General features: G+C 50.9%; 1 protein-coding gene and 1 long non-coding RNA gene across 22 annotated transcripts in view; one reads left to right on the top strand and one right to left on the bottom strand.

Annotated features, from left to right (window-relative positions):
* The window catches only part of CAMTA1 (calmodulin binding transcription activator 1), a 973,269-nt gene that overhangs the window by 885,818 nt on the left and 68,788 nt on the right, over window positions 1-18,663 (top strand). The window lies entirely within an intron of this gene.
* Window positions 1,956-11,376, bottom strand: LOC144336800 (uncharacterized). The gene is made up of 3 exons (XR_013409116.1): window positions 10,618-11,376; window positions 3,118-4,709; window positions 1,956-2,357 (listed from the first exon to the last, which is right to left on the bottom strand). It is a non-coding gene; the product is annotated as an uncharacterized LOC144336800 (long non-coding RNA).

The raw sequence follows: 18,663 nt of genomic DNA, 5'->3' as shown, positions 1-18,663 counted from the left end.
AATGGCCCTTAGGAGGAAGCTCACCTCTCCACAAAGGCCGAGGGGCAGCCTTTGCCACCCTGTCCTGATTGTTGGAGCGGGAAGCAAAGTCACCTCCATGGAGGAAGCCCCAGGACTCGGGCAGATGCAGGCTCGTCTCCCAGGATTGGCTTCCCGGCCACCTGCAGGCCAGGTGGCTCCTTCCAGCGCGTGCATGACAGTGGCGGCTTAGACCCTCCAGGGGTCAAGATCAGCCAGCTTTTCCTGTGACTGCCGGACAAATGCCCACCAGCTGGGTGGCTTCACACAGATATACGCTCTCACAGCTGCGGGAACTGGAAGCCTGAGCTCAAGGTCCTGGAGCGCTGAGCCCCCTCTGAAGGTGCTAGGGAGGGACCCTCTCTTGTCACTTGCAGCTCTGGTGGCTGTTGATCATCATTGTGGATCCATGGCTAGTGGCAACGGAACCCCAGTCTCTGCCCCCACTGTCCTCCCTATGTGTGTGTCTGTGTCCCTACTTTCTTTTAAGGACACCAGTCATTGGATTAAGGCCAACCCCATCCGGTGTGAACCCGTCTTAATGAATTACTAATTACTTTTGTAATTTACTAATTACAAAGACTCTATTTCCAAAAGAAGTCCCATTCTGAGGTTCCCTGTAGACAGGAGCATTTGAGGAACACTGTTCAATGCGGGACTCCGTCTCTTGTGGGCTTGTCCCCAGGGCGTGGTCCTGGGCATGATCCCGGCTGTGAGGCCTCACTGAAGGACAAAACTGACCCCAGAAAACACCAGAAGCCTCCGGAGGGCTTGTGTGCGGGGTTCTGCCCTGGGTGTCGTGAGAGGTGCCGTAAAGAGGCAGCACAGCTTAGGCTCCAGGGGCTCCGCAGTGTCGGGGAGTTTGCAGGCACCGTCTTGCGGTCATAGGTGGCATGTTTTAAGGAGTTCGCAGACACCGTCCTGCGGTCACGGGTGGCGCGTTTTAAGGAGTTCGCAGGCACCGTCCTGCCATCACCGGTGGCATGTTCTCGCTCTGTCGCCCAGGCTGGAGTGCAGTGACACAGTCTCGGCTCACTGCAAGCTCTGCCTACCGGGTTCATGCCATTCTCCTGCCTCAGCCTCCCGAGCAGCTGGGACTACAGGCAGCCGCCACCATGCCCGGCTAATTTTTTTGTATTTTTAGCAGAGACGGGGTTTTACCGTGTTAGTCAGGATGGTCTCCATCTCCTGACCTCATGATCCGCCCACCTCGGCCTCCCAAAGTGCTGGGATTACAGGCGTGAGCTACCATGTCCGGCCAATGGTGTGTTTTAAGGAGTTCGTAGGCACCGTCCTACAGTCACAGGTGGCGTGTTTTAAGGAGCATCACAGGAAGTGCAGGTCGTTCAGTGTTTATTGAGCATTTACTATATACATAGCAATACATATTTGGGGAAGGATGCAGATACAGGAAAGATCAGTTCCTGGCTTGGAGGAGCTGCTCGCAGGACACCCTCCTGTTGGGATGCTCGGGGATGGCCATGCCATGGGGCAGCAGGATAGAGCGGCCTCCCACAGCCACCCACCATGAACACACTGACCAACTTGGCTCCTGCCAAGGCCACAGCACATCCCTGTGGACCCCAAGGCCTGATTGTCTTCATTCGACTTAAGGGCTCCAAGCCCCTGTGTCCCCACTGATGGCCTTCTCCCCAGGAGAAGCCCTCTGGCTCTGCGAGAGCAGTGCAGTTCTGCCCCTCCCTCCCACTCCCCTGCTTGCTGCTTCCCAGTCTCCAAGCTTCTCCTTCCAAAATGCTCTGTCATGTCCACATGGCCAGCTCTCTCCTGACTACTCTCTTCTCCCTGCCCACGCTCCCTGAGGGCTTCTTCCCAGCCAGGGCTCTCTCTCCCACCTACTGGGGTGCAGGGATGGCTGCCCCTCTGTTTCTCGTCTTGGATCCAGGCCATCCATCTATCAGCCTACAGGGCAGCTTGACCCACGTTTCTCTTGGGCAAGCCAGTAGGTCCCAGACAGGACAAATGGCCGTTCTTTGTTTTCCCCAAGCTACCTCTCTGATAACATTCCTGGCCCCTGTGGATAATCCCACCCAAAAACCCAGGAGTCACCCCTTGCTCCCTCCCTCCCCGACATCCCAACACTAGCCTAGCATGTTTCTCTCCTTTATTTCTCTCACAGTCTCTACTTCTCGCCATCCTCTCTGCCACCACCTTAATTCAGCCCAAACTAATCAATTGTGCATGTCCTAACCAGTCTTCCCACCTCCTTCCACCTGGGCTGTCTGGTCTTCCGTCACCTGGTCAATATGGATGCGGCATCTGCTGGGTGCCAGGCACCGTTCTGGGCTCTGGGGAATCCTTATTCTCCTGTAGTTTATATTCTAGTGGGGAAGAAAGACAACACACAAGTTGCAAAGGAAACTGTCAGACGGTGATAGGTGCTGGGCAGGGAACCTCCCCTGGATGGTCTGGGAGGGGGAACCAAGGTGGCTGCTTCATAGGTTGGGGGAGGTCAGAGGAGGCCTATGTGAGAAGGTGATATTGAAGCTGGGGTATGAATGACAGGCAGGGGCCAGCCACAGTAAGACCGTGGGAGGAACATTCCAGGCCAGGGAATTAGGAGCAAAGCCCCCAGGGGGAGGGCAAGCCTGGCATGTTGGGGGAGCTGAAGAGTGTGCTGCAGCCAGAATAGAGGAAGGGGAGGTGGAGGGGGTTGCAGGGATGGGAGAGGGCCAGGGGGTCAGCAGAGGCCATCACCCAGAGTAGGGGGCTGGGCTTTTATTCTGAGGTCAGTGGGGAACCATGGGAGGGGCGCTGCCACACACAGGTGTATGTTTGCAAGAACGCCGCAGCTGCCATCTGGAGAATGAATTGTGTCTCCCCTGGCACAGAGACTTCTCCAGGGCTCTGGCGTCGGTTTGGGCAAGAGGTGATGGTGGCTCTGACAAGGCTGGAACGATGACTCCTGAGGGACAGGGTGGGTCTGGGGTTGTCTGGAAGTGAAGTCAAGGGTTCTGCTGATGATTTGAATATGAAGAATGGGAGAGAATGATGAGTAATAACGCCTAGATTTGGGGCTCCAACCACCGGAGGGACAGCAGACCATTTCCTGAGATGGAGAAGTTTGAAGCAGCAGCATACCCGAGGGGATAGGAGAATCTAGTGTTCGATTTTGGTCACGTTACATCCGACAACCTCATTAGAGACGGCGGGTTCACAGTGGGGTCCGAAAGTCTGGAGGCCAACGAGAGATCCAGAATGGAGACGATGTTTAGGAGTCCTCTGCGTGCAGATGGCGTTTAGCAACCTAGCTCCGTGAAAGGGCACAGATGAAGCAGAGGAGAGGCTGCAGGATCAAGCGCAGTCTCCTCTGGTATATGGATACCAAGCAGACGAGGAGCTGGCCGAGGGGGTGAGGAGGACAGCCAGTGTGACGGAGAGAAAACCAGCAGGATGTGACCCATGGAGGCTAAGAAACGAAGGTGTTTCAAAAAAGGACATGGTCGGGCAGGTCAGATGCCAAGCGGGGAGCTGGGTAAGAGCCCTCCAAGCAGGGAGAGGTGGGTCGGAAGGTCCTGAGGCAAGAGGGAGCTCCATGGATTTGCAGAACTCAGAGAAATGGCTGGAAATTCCAGGTGAGACGGCACCATACCTGTCTCTGAGCTCAGAGCCACAGCCTTCCGCAGTCTGGGGCCAGATGAGAAAGGACAGGAGTCTCTCAGACTCTTGCCTGGCCCAGGAGATCGTGTGCCTCCCACTGCCCCATCCACTGCTCATTCAGCAGAAGGAAAGGCCCCGTCTCCTGCTTTTCCCACCTTGCACCTCTGGTGTTGGTCTCGCCAACCTTTTGACAGGTCCGTGGGCCCCAGGAGATGTTCCTGGGCTCGTGGAGATGTCCCACATCTGCTCTGAGTCCCAGAGACAGATTCCTTCTTCATGGCTCCCTGCTGGGTAGCAGGGGCTCCAGGTGAGCCCCAAAGCAGGAACAAACTGTGATTCACCCCCAAACACTGTGTTGATATCAGACCTGGTAGAGACAGCTCCCGGGCCCTGACCACTGGTTGTTGCTGGGTGCAAGAATCGTGCAGCTTCACCAGAAGCCTGCCTGGCAGGCCTGCTTAGGCAATTATGCCCCAGCTCCTAAATCAGTTACATCGGACTCTCATTATTCCTTTTTTTTTTTTTTTTTTGGCAGAGTCTTGCTGTGTCACTCAGGCTAGAGTGTAGTGGCTCCATCTCAGCTTACTGCAGCCTCTGCCTCCTGGGTTCAAGTGATTCTCCTGCCTCAGCCTCCCAAGTAGTTGGGATTACAGGTGTGCACCACCACACCCAGCTAATTTTTGTATTTTTGGTAGAGACAGAGTTTTGCCATGTTGGCCAGGCTGATCTTAAACTCCTGACCTCAAGTGATACATCCGCCTTGGCCTCCCAAAGTGCTGGGATTACAGGCATGAGCCACCGCGCCTGGCTGGACTCCCATTATTCTACCACAGCATTCGGATATGGGTCAGCTGTTCCCCTAAAAGCATAGCCTTGAAGAAAGGCCTCTTGGCAAAGCTGGGACCACAGAGAGACCGGTCAGGGGATCTGGCTGGTCCAGGCCGGTGGTGAGCTGATGTCCTTAGCCTTTCCTGGGACTGGGCTCCCAGAATCCATCTCCCTGGAAACCAAGGGAGGTGCCAGTTTGTGTATGCAGCTGCCGGGAGAAGTGGTCCTGAGACCCAGAACACCCGCTGTGGAGAAGAGAAGACACAAGTGCTGATTGGGCCCTAGTGCAGCCTCTGTGGGGATGCAAGTTCCTAGTGGTCCTGAGCAAGGTGAGAGGACACCCTTCCCATCCAGTCCGATGCTCAGCCTCTAATTGGGGCCAAGGACAAAGATCTGTCCTTTCAGAAGCTCCTAAAAATACACATATCTCTGACCCTTCTGAGCAGCCCAGCAACCTTGTCCCCCACATCTGTGACACCAGGACATTCAAAATAGTCTTTGATAGGCTGAAGACTGGCTCCCTCCCCGGCAGTAATCTGCTGAGACTTTGCACCTGTTGTGAAATCCTTTGTTGTGAGTCCTTTGTTAGGGAAAAAAGAGTGAGATGCAGGTATGTGTCATATGGACCATACTGCATGAATAACAGGAGACTTTTTAAAAAATCAGGCCGGGCACAGTGGCTCACACCTGTAATCCCAGCACTTTGGGTGGCCAAGGCAGGCAGATCACCTGAGGTCAGGAGTTCAAGACCAGCCTGGCCAAAATGGTGAAACCCCCCTCTACCAAAAATACAAAAATTAGCCACGTGTGGTGACACAGGTGGCACTTGTGGTCCCAGCTACTCGGGAGGCTGAGGCAGGAGAATCGCTTGAACTCAGGAGGCAGAGGTTGCAGTGAGCCAAGACCACGCCATTGCACTCCAGCCTGGATGACAAAAGTGAAACTCCTTCTCAAAAAAAAAAAAAAAAAAAAAAAATCTGTGGCAAGCCAGGCGTGGTGGCTCACACCTGTAATCCCAGCACTTTTGGAAGCCGAGGCAGGAGGATCACTTGAGGTCAGTTCAAGACCTGCCTGGGCAACATGGAGAAACCCTGTTTTGACAAAAAAAAAATACAAAAATCAGCCAGGTGTGGTGGCACAGGTGGCACCTGTGGTCCCAGCTACTCGGGAGGCTGAGGCAGGAGGATCGCTTGAGCCCTGGAGGTTGGGGCTGCAGTGAGCTGAGATCGTGCCATTGCAGTCTAGCCTGAGTGGCAGAGTGAGACCATCTCAAAAAAAAAAAAAAAAAAAAAAAGAGAAAGAAAAATCAGTGGCAGAGGGAAAACAGTTGATACACCAGAAACAAAGTGAGGTTGTTCAGGAGTTGGAACTTGTCCCATATTCCAATCTCCTCATTCTTATGGAAGGAACCCAGGCCCTAGGAAGAGCAGCTGCTGGCCCCAAGCCATCGCTGAACTGGGATGGAAGTCACCTCCTGACTCCTTCCGCACGCTCTCCTCCCTCTGTCTGTCTCCCCTTCTCCATCCCACGGCGAAATTCACCTGTGCCCCAGAAGGTAGGACACAAAGGTGGATAAGAAACAAGCCGGCCAGCAGGTGCGGTGGCTCACACCTGTAATCCCAGCACTTTGGGAGGCCGAGGCGGGCGGATTGCCTGAGGTCAGGAGTTCGAGACCAGCCTGACCAACATGGTGAAACCCCATCTCTACTAGAAATACAAAAAATTAGTCAGGTGTGGTGGCGGGCGCCTGTAATCCTAGCTACTCGGGAGGCTGAGACAGGAGAATCACTTGAACCCAGGAGGTGGAGGATGCAGCGAGTCAAGATCGTGCCATTGCACTCCAGCCTGGGCAACAAGACCAAAACTCTGTCTCAAAAAAAAAAAAAAGCCGGTTGGGAGCCCTGGGCGGCTTCTGTGTGGTGGGTTGTGGTTTCTTTGGCGAGGTCAAGGTTTGCCTCTGGTGTCCCCGCAGAGTGAGCTGACACTCTCCCCACATTCACACTGGCAGGAGAGAGGGAGCAGTGACCTGGCTCTAGCCCTCTGCTCCCTGCCCCTCATGCAGAAGGACCAGTTCTGGCATCAGCAGATCAGGAGATACCCAGTGGAGGCCTCGGAGTGTCTCCTGTCATACCAAATCCTGAGATGTGCTGGCACATGGACGAGGAACTCTGCCCCAGCCCCACACCCCATTTGGGGGTCTTGAGAAGAGCTGGTGACATCTTGCATCACTTCAGTGGCACCAAGCTGCATCGATGGGTCTTGAGACACGTGGCAGACTTCTGAGCCGCCGTGATTGTTTCTTTCAGCAAAACACCTTCTGGCACAGAGTTGCCACCAGGAGGGACAGCAGCTGACATCTGCACATGCACCACCTGCCTGGACCTGGCTATGAAGTACTGATGCGTACCCATGTGTAGTGACTCACTGAGACTTCCCGGCAACCTGTGAAGCCCCTGGTCCGCAGATGAAGATGCTCAGACAACAGTGAGTGGGTGGCGCAGAGAGAGTCACACACAGCGGTGTGACCCCATCGTCCGCTCTTGACCTCCATGCCATGTGAGGCTTCTAGAGCCGCTTCCTGTTGCACCTGCACAACTTTGGAGCTGCCTCCCAGGGCTGGAGCCTGTCCTTGCTGCCTGGTTATTCATGACAACTGTCAGTAGAGTCCCTGTTAGGTGCCAGGCACTGTGTCACGTGATGAGGATCAGAAGAAATGGATCAGATGAGGACCTGCAGTCAACGAGCTTCTCGTCCAGCGGAGGAAACATCAGAACTGACCCCTGCCTTCGCACGAACAAGCATTTGGGGACCTTATAATGGAGGATGGTGACTTCTCAGGGAGGCCTGGGAGGGCTTTCTTGAAGAAATGACCCCCAACCCTAGATCTGAAGGATGAGCACAAGTTAACTCCCTGAAGAGAGAAGGCAAACATTCCAGGCCCCAGGAATGGCATGTGCAGCAGCTCTGTGGTGGGAGGGAGCCATGAAGCCAGTGAGGCAGAGGGGCAGGCAGTAGATCAGGCCAGAGCCAGGGCTGTGTGCGCCAGGCTTTATCCCCAAGGAGAGGGAAGCCACCGAAGGCTGGAGAGGCAGGGACGTGACCAAGTTGGCTTCTGAAGACGCGCACATGGCAGCCACATGGAGAACAGATTGAAGGAGGTTCAGAGAGGGTGAGGAAAGACCAGGAAATCATCCTGGCTAGAGATGATGGTAACTTGGCCATTCTGGGGGCACAGGGACAGTGTGAGAGCCATGGAGGAGATGGCATCAGGAGGTTTTGTGGGTGGATTCACTATGGAGGCTCCATGTCATTCACCTTGGAGGAGGACCAGTTAGGAGTTAGGCTGAGTTTAAGGGGCTTTTGGGACATCTTTGTGAAAAGTCAATGGCAGGTGGGTATAGCCCCCAGAGCTGAGAGAGCAAATGGATGAGAGAGAGAGAGAAAGAGAGAAAGTCTGAAATGTCTGCATGGAGGTGGCACTGAATAAAGCACATCTGTGGGTGTGGAGGAAATTGATAAGTATGACAATATTGCTGAGTCCCAAGGCCAAGGACTTCTGTCTTAATTATCATCGTGCCCCAGTGTAGGGGTCCAGGGACACAGTAGGGTCTGAGGGAAGGTTTCTTCAAGGGAGGGAGGGAGGGAAGGACAGATGGCCTAGTGGTATCTTCATGGCCATTGTCCTCACGGCTGACTGACTTCAGCTTTAGGATCCAGCTGCCCAGATAGCCTCTCTGACATCAGAACCAGGCTGGGGAGGGTGTCCAGGACTAACCAGGCACCATCGCCTCCCTTTGGGTCTCCCTGTCACTGAACAAGCTCCAGGCAAGTGGCCCAAGACCAGAATGCCGAAGCTTGATCCTTCGCTACCTCTTTGTTGAATGTGCCCTGAGGCTGCCTTCAGAGCTTTTAAAGGGCTACCTGATGAGAAATCCTCCATTCAGCTCACTGAAGCTGGAAGAGAAAGGAAAAAGCACTGCTCTTCCTGGAGCTGCTCAGCCCTCTCTCTAGGCCTCAGAGAGGGAGGGGGTTTCTTGGGCTGGTCCTTGGCAAGTCACTACCTGGTGGGTTGTGGTGCAGGGGCCCTGGAGGGGAACCTCATCTGACCCTCTGTGATGCCCTTGACCCAGTCCCACATTTGCCTGGTGAAGGTAAGAATGAATGAATGAATGAATGAGTAAGTGAGTCAGGGGCCATGAAAACCTCCCTATCCACAGGAATCCTGCTGCTCCAAAACACACTGCTATGACAGTGACAGTAATGACCACCAGCCAGGCTCCAGGCCTGGTGCTTCACATCATGGCCCTGTTGAAGCCTCCCAGCACCCAGCCTCAGGTTGTCATTCACAGGCACCTCTCCCCCAAACTGGGTCATAAACTATATGGAAGAAACAGCCTTGATAGGTGGCAGCCCATCCACCCATCTGTCATTCAACAGTACCTGGTGGAACCAAGGCTTCACCCATCAACCAGGCATCCCCCCACCCCCCAGGAACTCACAGCCCAGGGAAGGAGGCACACAGGCCAACATAATTAATGTGATGAGTGCTCGAGTGTCCGGAAGGTGTGAGAGGCCAGGGGAGACCCCCTGTGCCTCCATCTGGAGGGAACACACTTGACAGTGGCTAATTCTCTATCAAAACTGTAATGTGTGTTCATAGGAGTATCCTTCATATGTAGAAAGAATGTGCAAGTGTTAATGTATCAGTCTGTTTTCACACCACTGATAAAGACATAGCCAAGACTTAGCAATTTACAAAAGAAAGAGGTTTAATTGGACTTATAGTTCCACATGGCTGGGGAAGCTTCACAATCATAGTGGAAGGCAAGGAGGAGCAAGTCACATCTTACATGGAGAGAGAGAGCTCGTACAGGGGAACTCCTCTTTTTAAAACCATCAGCTCTCGTGAGATTTATTCACTACCGTGAGAACAGCATGGGAAAGACTTGCCTCCATGATTCAATTATCTCCCACTGGGTCCCTCTCACAACACATGGGAATTCAAGATGAGATTTGGGTGGGGACACAGCCAAACCATGTCAGTTAGCCACCTGTCAAGTTAAAGGGAACACCATCCACATAAGACCACCCTTATTTCTGCACCAACTGCAAGGGGTCCCCTAGACCACCCTCAGGTTTGATCATTCACTGGAAGGACTCAGAACTCACCAAAAGCTCTCATACTCACAGTTGCACTCTATTACATCGAAAGGATACAGATTAAAATCAGCCAAGGAAGGAAGGGTATAGGGCATAGTCCAGGAAGGTACCAGACATGGAGCTTCCACTGTCCTCTTCCCCATGGAGTCATGAAAAGCATGACTTTCCTGGCATTGATGTGTAACAGTACCCATGGAGTACTGCCAACCAGGGCAGCTCACCATAGCCCCAGTGTTCAGAGTTTTTATTGTGGCTCCATCACACAGGTGACTGCCCAAGTCACTGCCCTCCCTCTCCAGCTCCTCCAGAGTCAGCTGATACCACGTGACCCAAAGCCCCCACCCTAAGTCACATTGTTGATCTTTCTGGCACAGCCAACCCCTACCCTAAACCTATCCAGTGTGGCCAACACCTACCCTAAATCATATGGTTAGACCATTTTGTGACCCAAGGATCCCAGGCAAACAAAGAAACTCCAATCAGGCATGATATTCCAAGGACTTAGAGTTCACCTCCCAGAAGGTGAGGACAAAAGCCAGACCTCTCTTTGGGCAAGGTTAAATTCTTTCCTACACAAAATGGCACCTTCCCACTCCTCTGCACCCACCTGCTCGGACCTGCTTCTCCTACTCCTCACCCCAGAGACCAGATTCGTTTTGGTATCTTTATCGAGGGAGGAAAGTGTTGGTGTGTTGTCTGAGGTGTTTGTTGTTGTTTTTAAAGCATGGCTCCTACACAGATCTTCTGTAGTATTGAGCAGTTCTCTGGGGACAAAGAGCACATTTTACTATGAGAAATAGTTTGGGTGAATACTTTGTCGTCTGCAGAAAATATTGTGCAAAGCTCCAGTTTTCCTGGGTGGAGATGTGAGATTAACTAAATTACAGATCAGTCCACCTAAAATGTGAAATTAAATGAGAAATTCCAGGAGCCTTTGACTGCTAAGGTGATTATTCTAACCTATGATTCCAATCACCTATTTAAATTGCTCACCTGTGCCATGGTCCACGATGCCGTGAAAACAACACTGCCTCCTGTCTCCATCCTGCAGACGGCACTCCTGGCTCAAGCAATGCTCTCCTCTCGTTCGAGTGTCCTCCCAATGGCTCCATTTGCTGTGCAAGGTTGTGAATGGCTCCATTTTAAGCCACCAGCTCCCTCCCTCCGGCCCTCTCTGCCATCTCCCTCTCCTGCGCTGGGGGCTGGGAGGCTGAAGGAAGCCCTAGAACCACTGTCCCCTCCTCGATGGCTGCCCTTCTCCAACAAACTTCTCTTCCTCTCCTCAACACTGATGGGAATGGATCTGACCTTGCCATTAGTGCCCCGCTGGGTGCATACAGGGATCTCTGAGCCAGGGCGGGGACCTGGGGAGAGAGTGTTCCTGCTCAATAATTCACCCTTAAGGGATAGGAAAGCTACGGATGCAGCATTCAGCCATTTTCCAGGACATTAACAATTCAGTGTAATTCCTAAGGCATAAAAAATGCATCATTGCTCTAATTTTATAAGCTCCATGATGTTTATTATGACATCAGAAGGTCTGGTCTGGGTCACCCAGGAGAGCTAAAGCCAGGAGAAACCGGTAGATAGCTCTGCACTGGGCCTGCACAGAGGTGCTATGGAGCCAGCCCACAAATGCTGCAGGCACAGACACAGCCCCCATGAGGTGGGGCCTGATGCCCTGGAGGCCCCCAGCACTCTGCAACTTGGAAATGACTGATGCATTCATCATGAGTCTTTACACCCCTCCCCTGGAAAGCAGCAGGCAAGAGCGAGCTCTGAGCACAGAGAAGAGGGCACGGCAGGGAGCCTGAACCTCCCCGGCCCCCAGTTGCACTCAAAGACATCATTCCTCCCCTGGCATTCTCGTTTTTCCATTCCCAGTAAGAGAGTGAGTGGGTGCTCATTTTTATATTTGGTGAAACGCCCTGGCATTATTCCAAGTCACTTAAAAGTGAGATTAGACCAGGAGGATCATTGGGTGGGGCTGCGTTTCTTGTTCCCACTCTGGAGACAGAGCATGATCCATGGTATTTCACTTTGGACATGGGTGCTTCTTAGACCCTGGGGGGCAGCAGAGCCAAGCAGGGGACAGCCTCCACTTCATGGGTTCCAGAGCCAGTGAGGTGCTGGCCTGCATGGGACTGTGGCTGCACCGTGAGGGGCCACAGTGAAAAAGTGACTCAGGGTGCCAAAGAGAGATCAGTATGGGTGGGGGTCGTGCGTGTGCAGGCAGGGGGGCGTGCGTGTGCGGGTGGGGGCGTGCGTGTGCATGACACGTCTGCACTTTTCCCTGGCCACTTTTTTCTTTTTCTAAGTAATGTCACTTAGCACCAAAGGTATCTGCAAATGCTCCCTGAACTAAATATGTCAGCTCTGCCTCCCCTGGTGCAGGAGACGGCTGTCATTTAAAATACACTTGCACATAATTGCGCCTTCCTTTGTGATTGCTCTCTTTCTTGTTGGTAACAGCTCATCTCTTCATGACCTTGGTGCTTATTATTCTTAGGTAGTAGCTAGTTGCTTCTCTAAAAAGGTAACTTTCCAGCTCTCATTTTCACGGGTACCTGACAGTGGCTGTGAGGATGGTGATGTCAAAATGGCTTTCTTGTAAATGTCAGGGTCTTTTGACTCCACTGTTGCCTACGAGAGAGCACACTTGTTTCTCTTTAATTAGATCTCTAAGTTTTTGTTTGATTGTTTTTTTGTTTGGTTTTTTGTTTGTTTGTTTTGAGACGGAGTCTTCCTCTGTCGCCCAGGCTGGAGTGCAGTGGCGTGATCTTGGCTTACTGCAAGCTCCGCCTCCTGGGTTCACGCCATTCTCTTGCCTCAGCCTCCCGAGTAGCTGGGACTACAGGCGCCCACCACCATGCCTGACTAATTTTTTGTATTTTTAGTAGTGACAGGGTTTCACCGTGTTAGTCAGGATGGTCTCGATCTGCTGACCTCGTGATCCGCCTGCCTCGGCCTCCCAAAGTGCTGGGATTACAGGCGTGAGCCATCGTGCCCGGCCTTGTTTGATTGTTTGTTTGTTTATTTTTTGAGATGGAGTCTCGCACTGTCGCCCAGGCCGGAGTACAGTGGTGTGATCTCGGCTCATTGCAACCTCCACTTCCCAGGTTCAAGCAGTTCTCCTGCCTCAGCCTCCCGAGTGGCTAGGACTACAGGCACCACCACCACGCCCGGCTAATTTTTTGTATTTTTAGTAGAGATGGGGTTTCACTATGTTGGTCAGGCTGGTCTCCAACACCTGACCTCATGATCCACCCGCCTCGGCCTCCCAAAGTGCTGGGATTACAGGTGTGAGCCACAGTGCCCGGCCAGTGTTTTTTTGTTTTTGTTTTTGTTTTTAAATAAATCTTACCTGCTTTGTAAGAAAGCCACATGGGGACAGCTTGATTTAGTGCCTTTTTTGAGAGTGCTTTTCTGATTAAAATGCCCATTTCCCACTGTGACTCTACTGGGCTGTAGGGTACATGGCATCCTCTTTGAAGGCTCAGCGGGATCTTTCTGCCTCATGGAAAATTTGACTGTAGCCCCACAGGACCTCATGCTGTCTCAGACTTAAGACTGAGGTCTCCTGAGCACCTCTCCAGGAGCTTAAGAAGGGTTGGACGGTGAACAGGGAGCCGTAGAGGAGGCCGTGGCAGCCCACACACTCTGCACGGGAGGATCTGTGAGCCCTTAGCCAGGTGAACAGGTGCATGGACATGTGGGAATTCTTGCTTAGAAGAAAGAGCCTGTATTGCTCTGCTGGTGCAGGCTGGACTGGGTGGGACCTGTGAGTTAAACCAGTGCATGCTAAGAGGTCTGGGCCTGGGTCTTCTCGCCCCAGCTACTCCTGAATGGCTACAGAGTAAGGTTCAGTTAGAGCACCTCTCTTGTATTTGTGTGGGATTACTCAATCCGCCTAGGGCATCCTGGCCAGCTCCCTCACACAGCTACTGAGCACACAGGAAAGGCGAGCTCATTCTAACAGCATAGGGAGGAAACTGGCAGGAAGGCATCTGCTGCCCCGAAAGATCTGGAGCATATCCTGAGGAGGACCCAAAGTGATGGTGACTTCTGGGTTTTATCCCCTGAGCCCTCACTGAGCACCCACCAGGCCCTGGGCTATCTACTTAAGTTTATTATTCGATTTCATCCCGGCTGTATTCCAGGAGATCTTTCCATCCCCATTCTATTGATGAGGAACCTGAATCTTAGAGGGGTCAAGTGACTTATCCTGTGTCACACAGTTGGGGATTCAAACTCAGGGCCATCTGACATTGCAGCCAAGTGGGCACGTTTTCACCATGCCTCCCCACCACCTGAATTGATGTGGGACGATCCACCCTGTAGTATCCTGCTCCCCTTCACAGCAGATATGTCTCTGCATTTCCCCCACTTTAACGGGGAGAATAGCTGTGTATTTTATCATCCAACATGTGTGTAATAGTGAGGACCTGGTGGGGGTTACTGGGGGGATGGATGGGCCTGTGTCAGCCAGCAGGGTGAGTTGAAGGTGGTTTCACTCTGCTTCTTTGGATTCTTTTCTGCATTATGTCCACTAGGAGAAACCTGCCAGGTCTCGGGCTGGTGGCTAATGCATCTCTTCCTCCCTCCATATTAGAGCTGGCACCTTCCCAGGATGACACCAATCATGGCATGTCCTGGTAGCAAACACCTTTTCTCCCCCACTATCCTCCACATCACTGTCAGGGCCAGTTATCTCTTGCCAGCCCAAAGCTGAATGGCTCAAAGTGATGAGAATGGGTACGTTCTCTTGATGCCATGGGTTGGCCAGGCTCACGCAAGCAACTGCACTCATGGGACTGATGATTTTAAGCCCAGAGTCCCTGCAGCTGAAGCACAGGGGCACCTGCTGTGTCAGGTCATGCCGGCCATGCACCGTGACCCCCCCAACATGGCCTTAGACCTGTCCCTTCAGCAGCAACAATGGATTTGGATTAAACAGGATTTTCAAAGAATTATGTTGAGACTCTAGTTCAGGGGATCCAATCTTTTGGCTTCCCTGGGCCACACTAGAAGAAGAAGAGTCGTCTTAGGTCACACATAAAATGCACTAACACAGCCGGGCGCGGTGGCTCAGGCCTGTAATCCCAGCACTTTGGGAGGCTGAGGCGGGCGGATCACAAGGTCAGGAGATCGAGACCTTCCTGGCTAACACGGTGAAACCTCGTCTCTACTAAAAATACAAAAAATTAGCCGGGTGTGGTGGCGGGCACCTGTGGTCCCAGCTACTCGGGAGGCTGAGGCAGGAGAATGGCGTGGGCCCAGGAGGCAGAGCTTGCAGTGAGCCAAGATCGCGCCACTGCACTCCAGCCTGGGCGACAGAGTGAGACTCCGTCTCAAAAAAAAAAAAAAAAAAATCACACACACACAAAATTCATAATGTTTTAAGAAAGTTTATGAATTTGTGTCGGGCCACTTTCAAAGCTGTCCTGGGTGGCATGTGGCCCACTGGCTGCAGGCAGAACAACCTTGCAGTGTAGTCTAAACTGATTTTACAGAGGAGGAAACTGAGGCACGGGAAGGGAAAGGAGTTTGCCATACAGGTAATTCTGGGGGTGGGGGTGGGGGGCGGAACTGGAACCAGAGCCCAGGCTGCTGACCCCAGGCCAGGACCCGGTCCCCCACCTCAGCACCTCCTTCTTCCTGGACGGCCCAGGGGCCCTGACAGGTGCAGCTCAGCTGGAGATGTTTGAGACTCTCTGCAAAGCTCCCCCTTGCCCCTGAATCAGCCAACCATTGTGATCTGCAAGGAGAACCCCAAGTTCTGAATGCTGTTCTCACCAGGATCCCCAGCTGTCAGGGACATCGTCATGGCCAGCAAGGACTTCACAGACTCACCCTTGGCTTTTTCACGACCTTCAGAAGCACCATGAGAAACTGCTTGTCTTCCGACACCTTCTGCCCTGTGCATCACCATCGTGTGACTCAGGGCCTCCCCTGTGCCAGTCTCATCTCCTCACTGAGTAGTCACGGGACAGGGCCTGTCTGTTCACATTCCCCTCCTGCCACTGTACCCCACATAGGCCCAGACCGACTCACTGGGAGGATCGGCCATCAGACTCTCCTGACCTGGGTCTAGCTTTTCCCGTCGGTCAGTCTTCTTTTCTCAAGTTAAATCCATTGATTTCTATTCTATACTTCTTCATTCTCTTTCTCTTCTCCTTTGTCTATGTGTGTGTGTTACAGCTTTATTGAGATATAATTAGCATACTATACAATTTACCTATTTGAAGTACAATTCGAAGTTTCTGAGTTTTTCACAGGGCTGTGCGGTCATCACCACAAACTAATTTTAGAACATCTTCATCCCCCAAGAAAGATCCTAGCACCCATGAAGCAGGGTCACTCCCCATTCGTCCTCAGCTCCCCCGCCACCACCCTCCCTAGGCAACTATTGATCTATTTTCTGTCACCATAAAGTTTCCTAATCTGGACATTTTCTATAAATGATATAATACAATGTATGGACTTGTGGCTGGCTTCTTGCACTCAGCATGATGTTTTTAAGGTTCACCCATGTTGTAGCATGTATCAGTACTTCGTTATTTTTATTGCTAAGTAAATGTCCATAGGTATGAACATCTCTTTTCATTCTCTTGGATATATACCTAGGAGTGGAATGGCTGGGTGACATCATAACTTTATGATTAACCTTTTGAAGAACTGCCAGACTGTTTTCCTAAGTAGCTGTGCCATTTTACATTTCCACCACCAGCATATAAAAGTTCAAATTTCTCCACATCCTTGCTAACATTTGTTATTGTCTTTCTTTGTGACTATAGTCACTTAGTGGGTGTGAAGTGGTATCTCATTGTGGTTTTGCTTTGCATTTCCTCAGTGACTTTGATTTCCTCAAATCAAATGCTGAACATCTTTTCATGCCCTTATTAGAGATCTTCTTTGGAGAAATGTCTATTCAGATACTTTGCCTATTTAAAAAACTGGGTTCTTTACTTTTTGTTTTTGAGCTGTAAGAGTTCTCTTTATATTCGAGATACAAGTCCCTTATGAAATATGAGATTTGCAAATATTTTCTCCTTTTTAGTGAAACGTCTTACTTCTTGATGTTGCCCTTTGAAGCATAGATGTTTTCAATGTTGATAATGTTCAATTTATTTATTTTTTCCTTTGGTTGCTTGTGCTTTTGATATATTTAAGAAACTATTGCCAAATCCAAGGTCATGAAGGTTTACTGCCATATTTTTTTTTCTAAGAGTTTTGTAGCTTTACCTCTTATATTTAGGTCTTTGGTCCACTTTGAGTTACATTTTATATATGGTGTGAGGGAGGAGTTCAACTTCATTCTTTATCATGTGGATAGCCCATTGTCCTAGCCCCATTTGTTGAAGACAATTCTTTCCCCACTGAATTGCCTTGTCAGCTTTACCTGTGGCTTTTAAAAATGTTTTCTACTTCTTCAAGGCTTAAAGATATACTGAATATGCATGTTGCTCTTATTTTTAAATTGTCACTTAGTTTGAGCAGAATCCTGCGAGTTTTTCTTTTACTGGGAAGTTGATGTATACAGAAACATCTGATTTCTTACCAGACAGGAGAGGTTAGATTATGCTGCAGTAACAACAAATTCAATCTCAGGACTGGATTTCTCATTCATGCTACAAGTCCAACTACAATTGCTAGGGAGGGCCCTACTCATCATGGTCACACAGGGGCCCAGGCTGGCAGAGGCTACCTCTTCCTATAAACAAGCTTGCACAATTGCCAGGGCTGGGGGAAAGAATGTGGTAGGCAGGTCACTGGTTCTTAAAACTTCTATCTGTAATAATACACATCAGATTTACTCATGTTTCATTAGCCCCAGAAAGTCACATGGTCACATCTAATTTCAAAGGGTTCAGGCCAGTGCAAAGCACCCCCAGGGATAGCAACCAGAGATATTTGGTATATAATATTAATGACTACCATTTCCCCGGAGTGTACTGAAATGTAACAGGTGTAGTGTAATGAAATCAGTTGATGTGGATTTTCTGTTGTGCATCTTGAACTTTAGTCATTGTAGTAAAATTCCTTTGTAGAGGTTGAGGCTGCATCGAGCCAAGATCATGCCATTGCTCTCCAGCCTGGGCAACAGAGTGAGCTCCTGTCCCAAAAAAAAAAACAAACAAACAAACAAACAAAAAAAATTCTTTGTAGAAATTTCCAGACTGTTCTGTTAAACAAATGTATCTACTTAATGGTAAGAGTTTTTAGGTGCTTGGAGTAGGGCAGAATGAGCACAGGCTCTGAAGGTGAAACCCAGATCCACTGCTTTCCAGCTGTGTGGCTTTGAGCAAGTTAGCTGACTTTATGAAGCCTTTGTCTTACCCTCTATGGAATATCCTACTTGCAGGAGAATTAGCAGCAGTGTATGTGAGTGCCTAGCACAACAGCAGGCAGATAACAGGCATCCAACAGACTGAAGTTCCCTTCTTCCTCCTCTGCAACAGGATCCACCCCCTGGGTTCATCCTGAGACCCTCAGCAGGGTTAGGGCCGATATCAACTCCCTGTATCTGTTCCCCCCGTCCTTTTTGAGACAGGGTCTTGCTCTGTTGCCCAGGCTGGAATGCAGTGGTGTGATCATGGCTTACTGCAGCCTCAACCTCCTGGGCTCAAGCAATCTTCTCACCTCCGCCTCCCAAATAGCAAGGACTACAGACACACACCACCACACCCAGCTAATTAAAAAAAAAAAAACCAAAACATTGTAGAGAGGAGGTCTCACTATGTATCCAGGCTGGTCTTGAAATCCTGGGTTCCAGTGATCCTCCTGCCTCGGCTTCCTAAAGTACTGGGATTACAGGTGTGAGCCACTGTGCCTGGCTGTATCTGCTTTAAGGGACAAAAATTGCACTTGACCTCGGTACTGCCAATGGACTCATAACTGAGTAAAGTTTTCTTTTTCTCTATTTTACAAAACAACCCAGGTATACTCAAAGCCCCATTAAAAACCCAGTGTAACAATATGCTTGAATCACGCGCATGCCTTACTCTGTCATTTTCTAACTTGGAAGAAAGAACACGA

Source organism: Macaca mulatta, chromosome 1, assembly GCF_049350105.2.
Source record: "Macaca mulatta isolate MMU2019108-1 chromosome 1, T2T-MMU8v2.0, whole genome shotgun sequence".
NCBI lineage: Eukaryota > Metazoa > Chordata > Mammalia > Primates > Cercopithecidae > Macaca > Macaca mulatta.
This window is presented reverse-complemented; position numbering and strand designations above follow the sequence as displayed.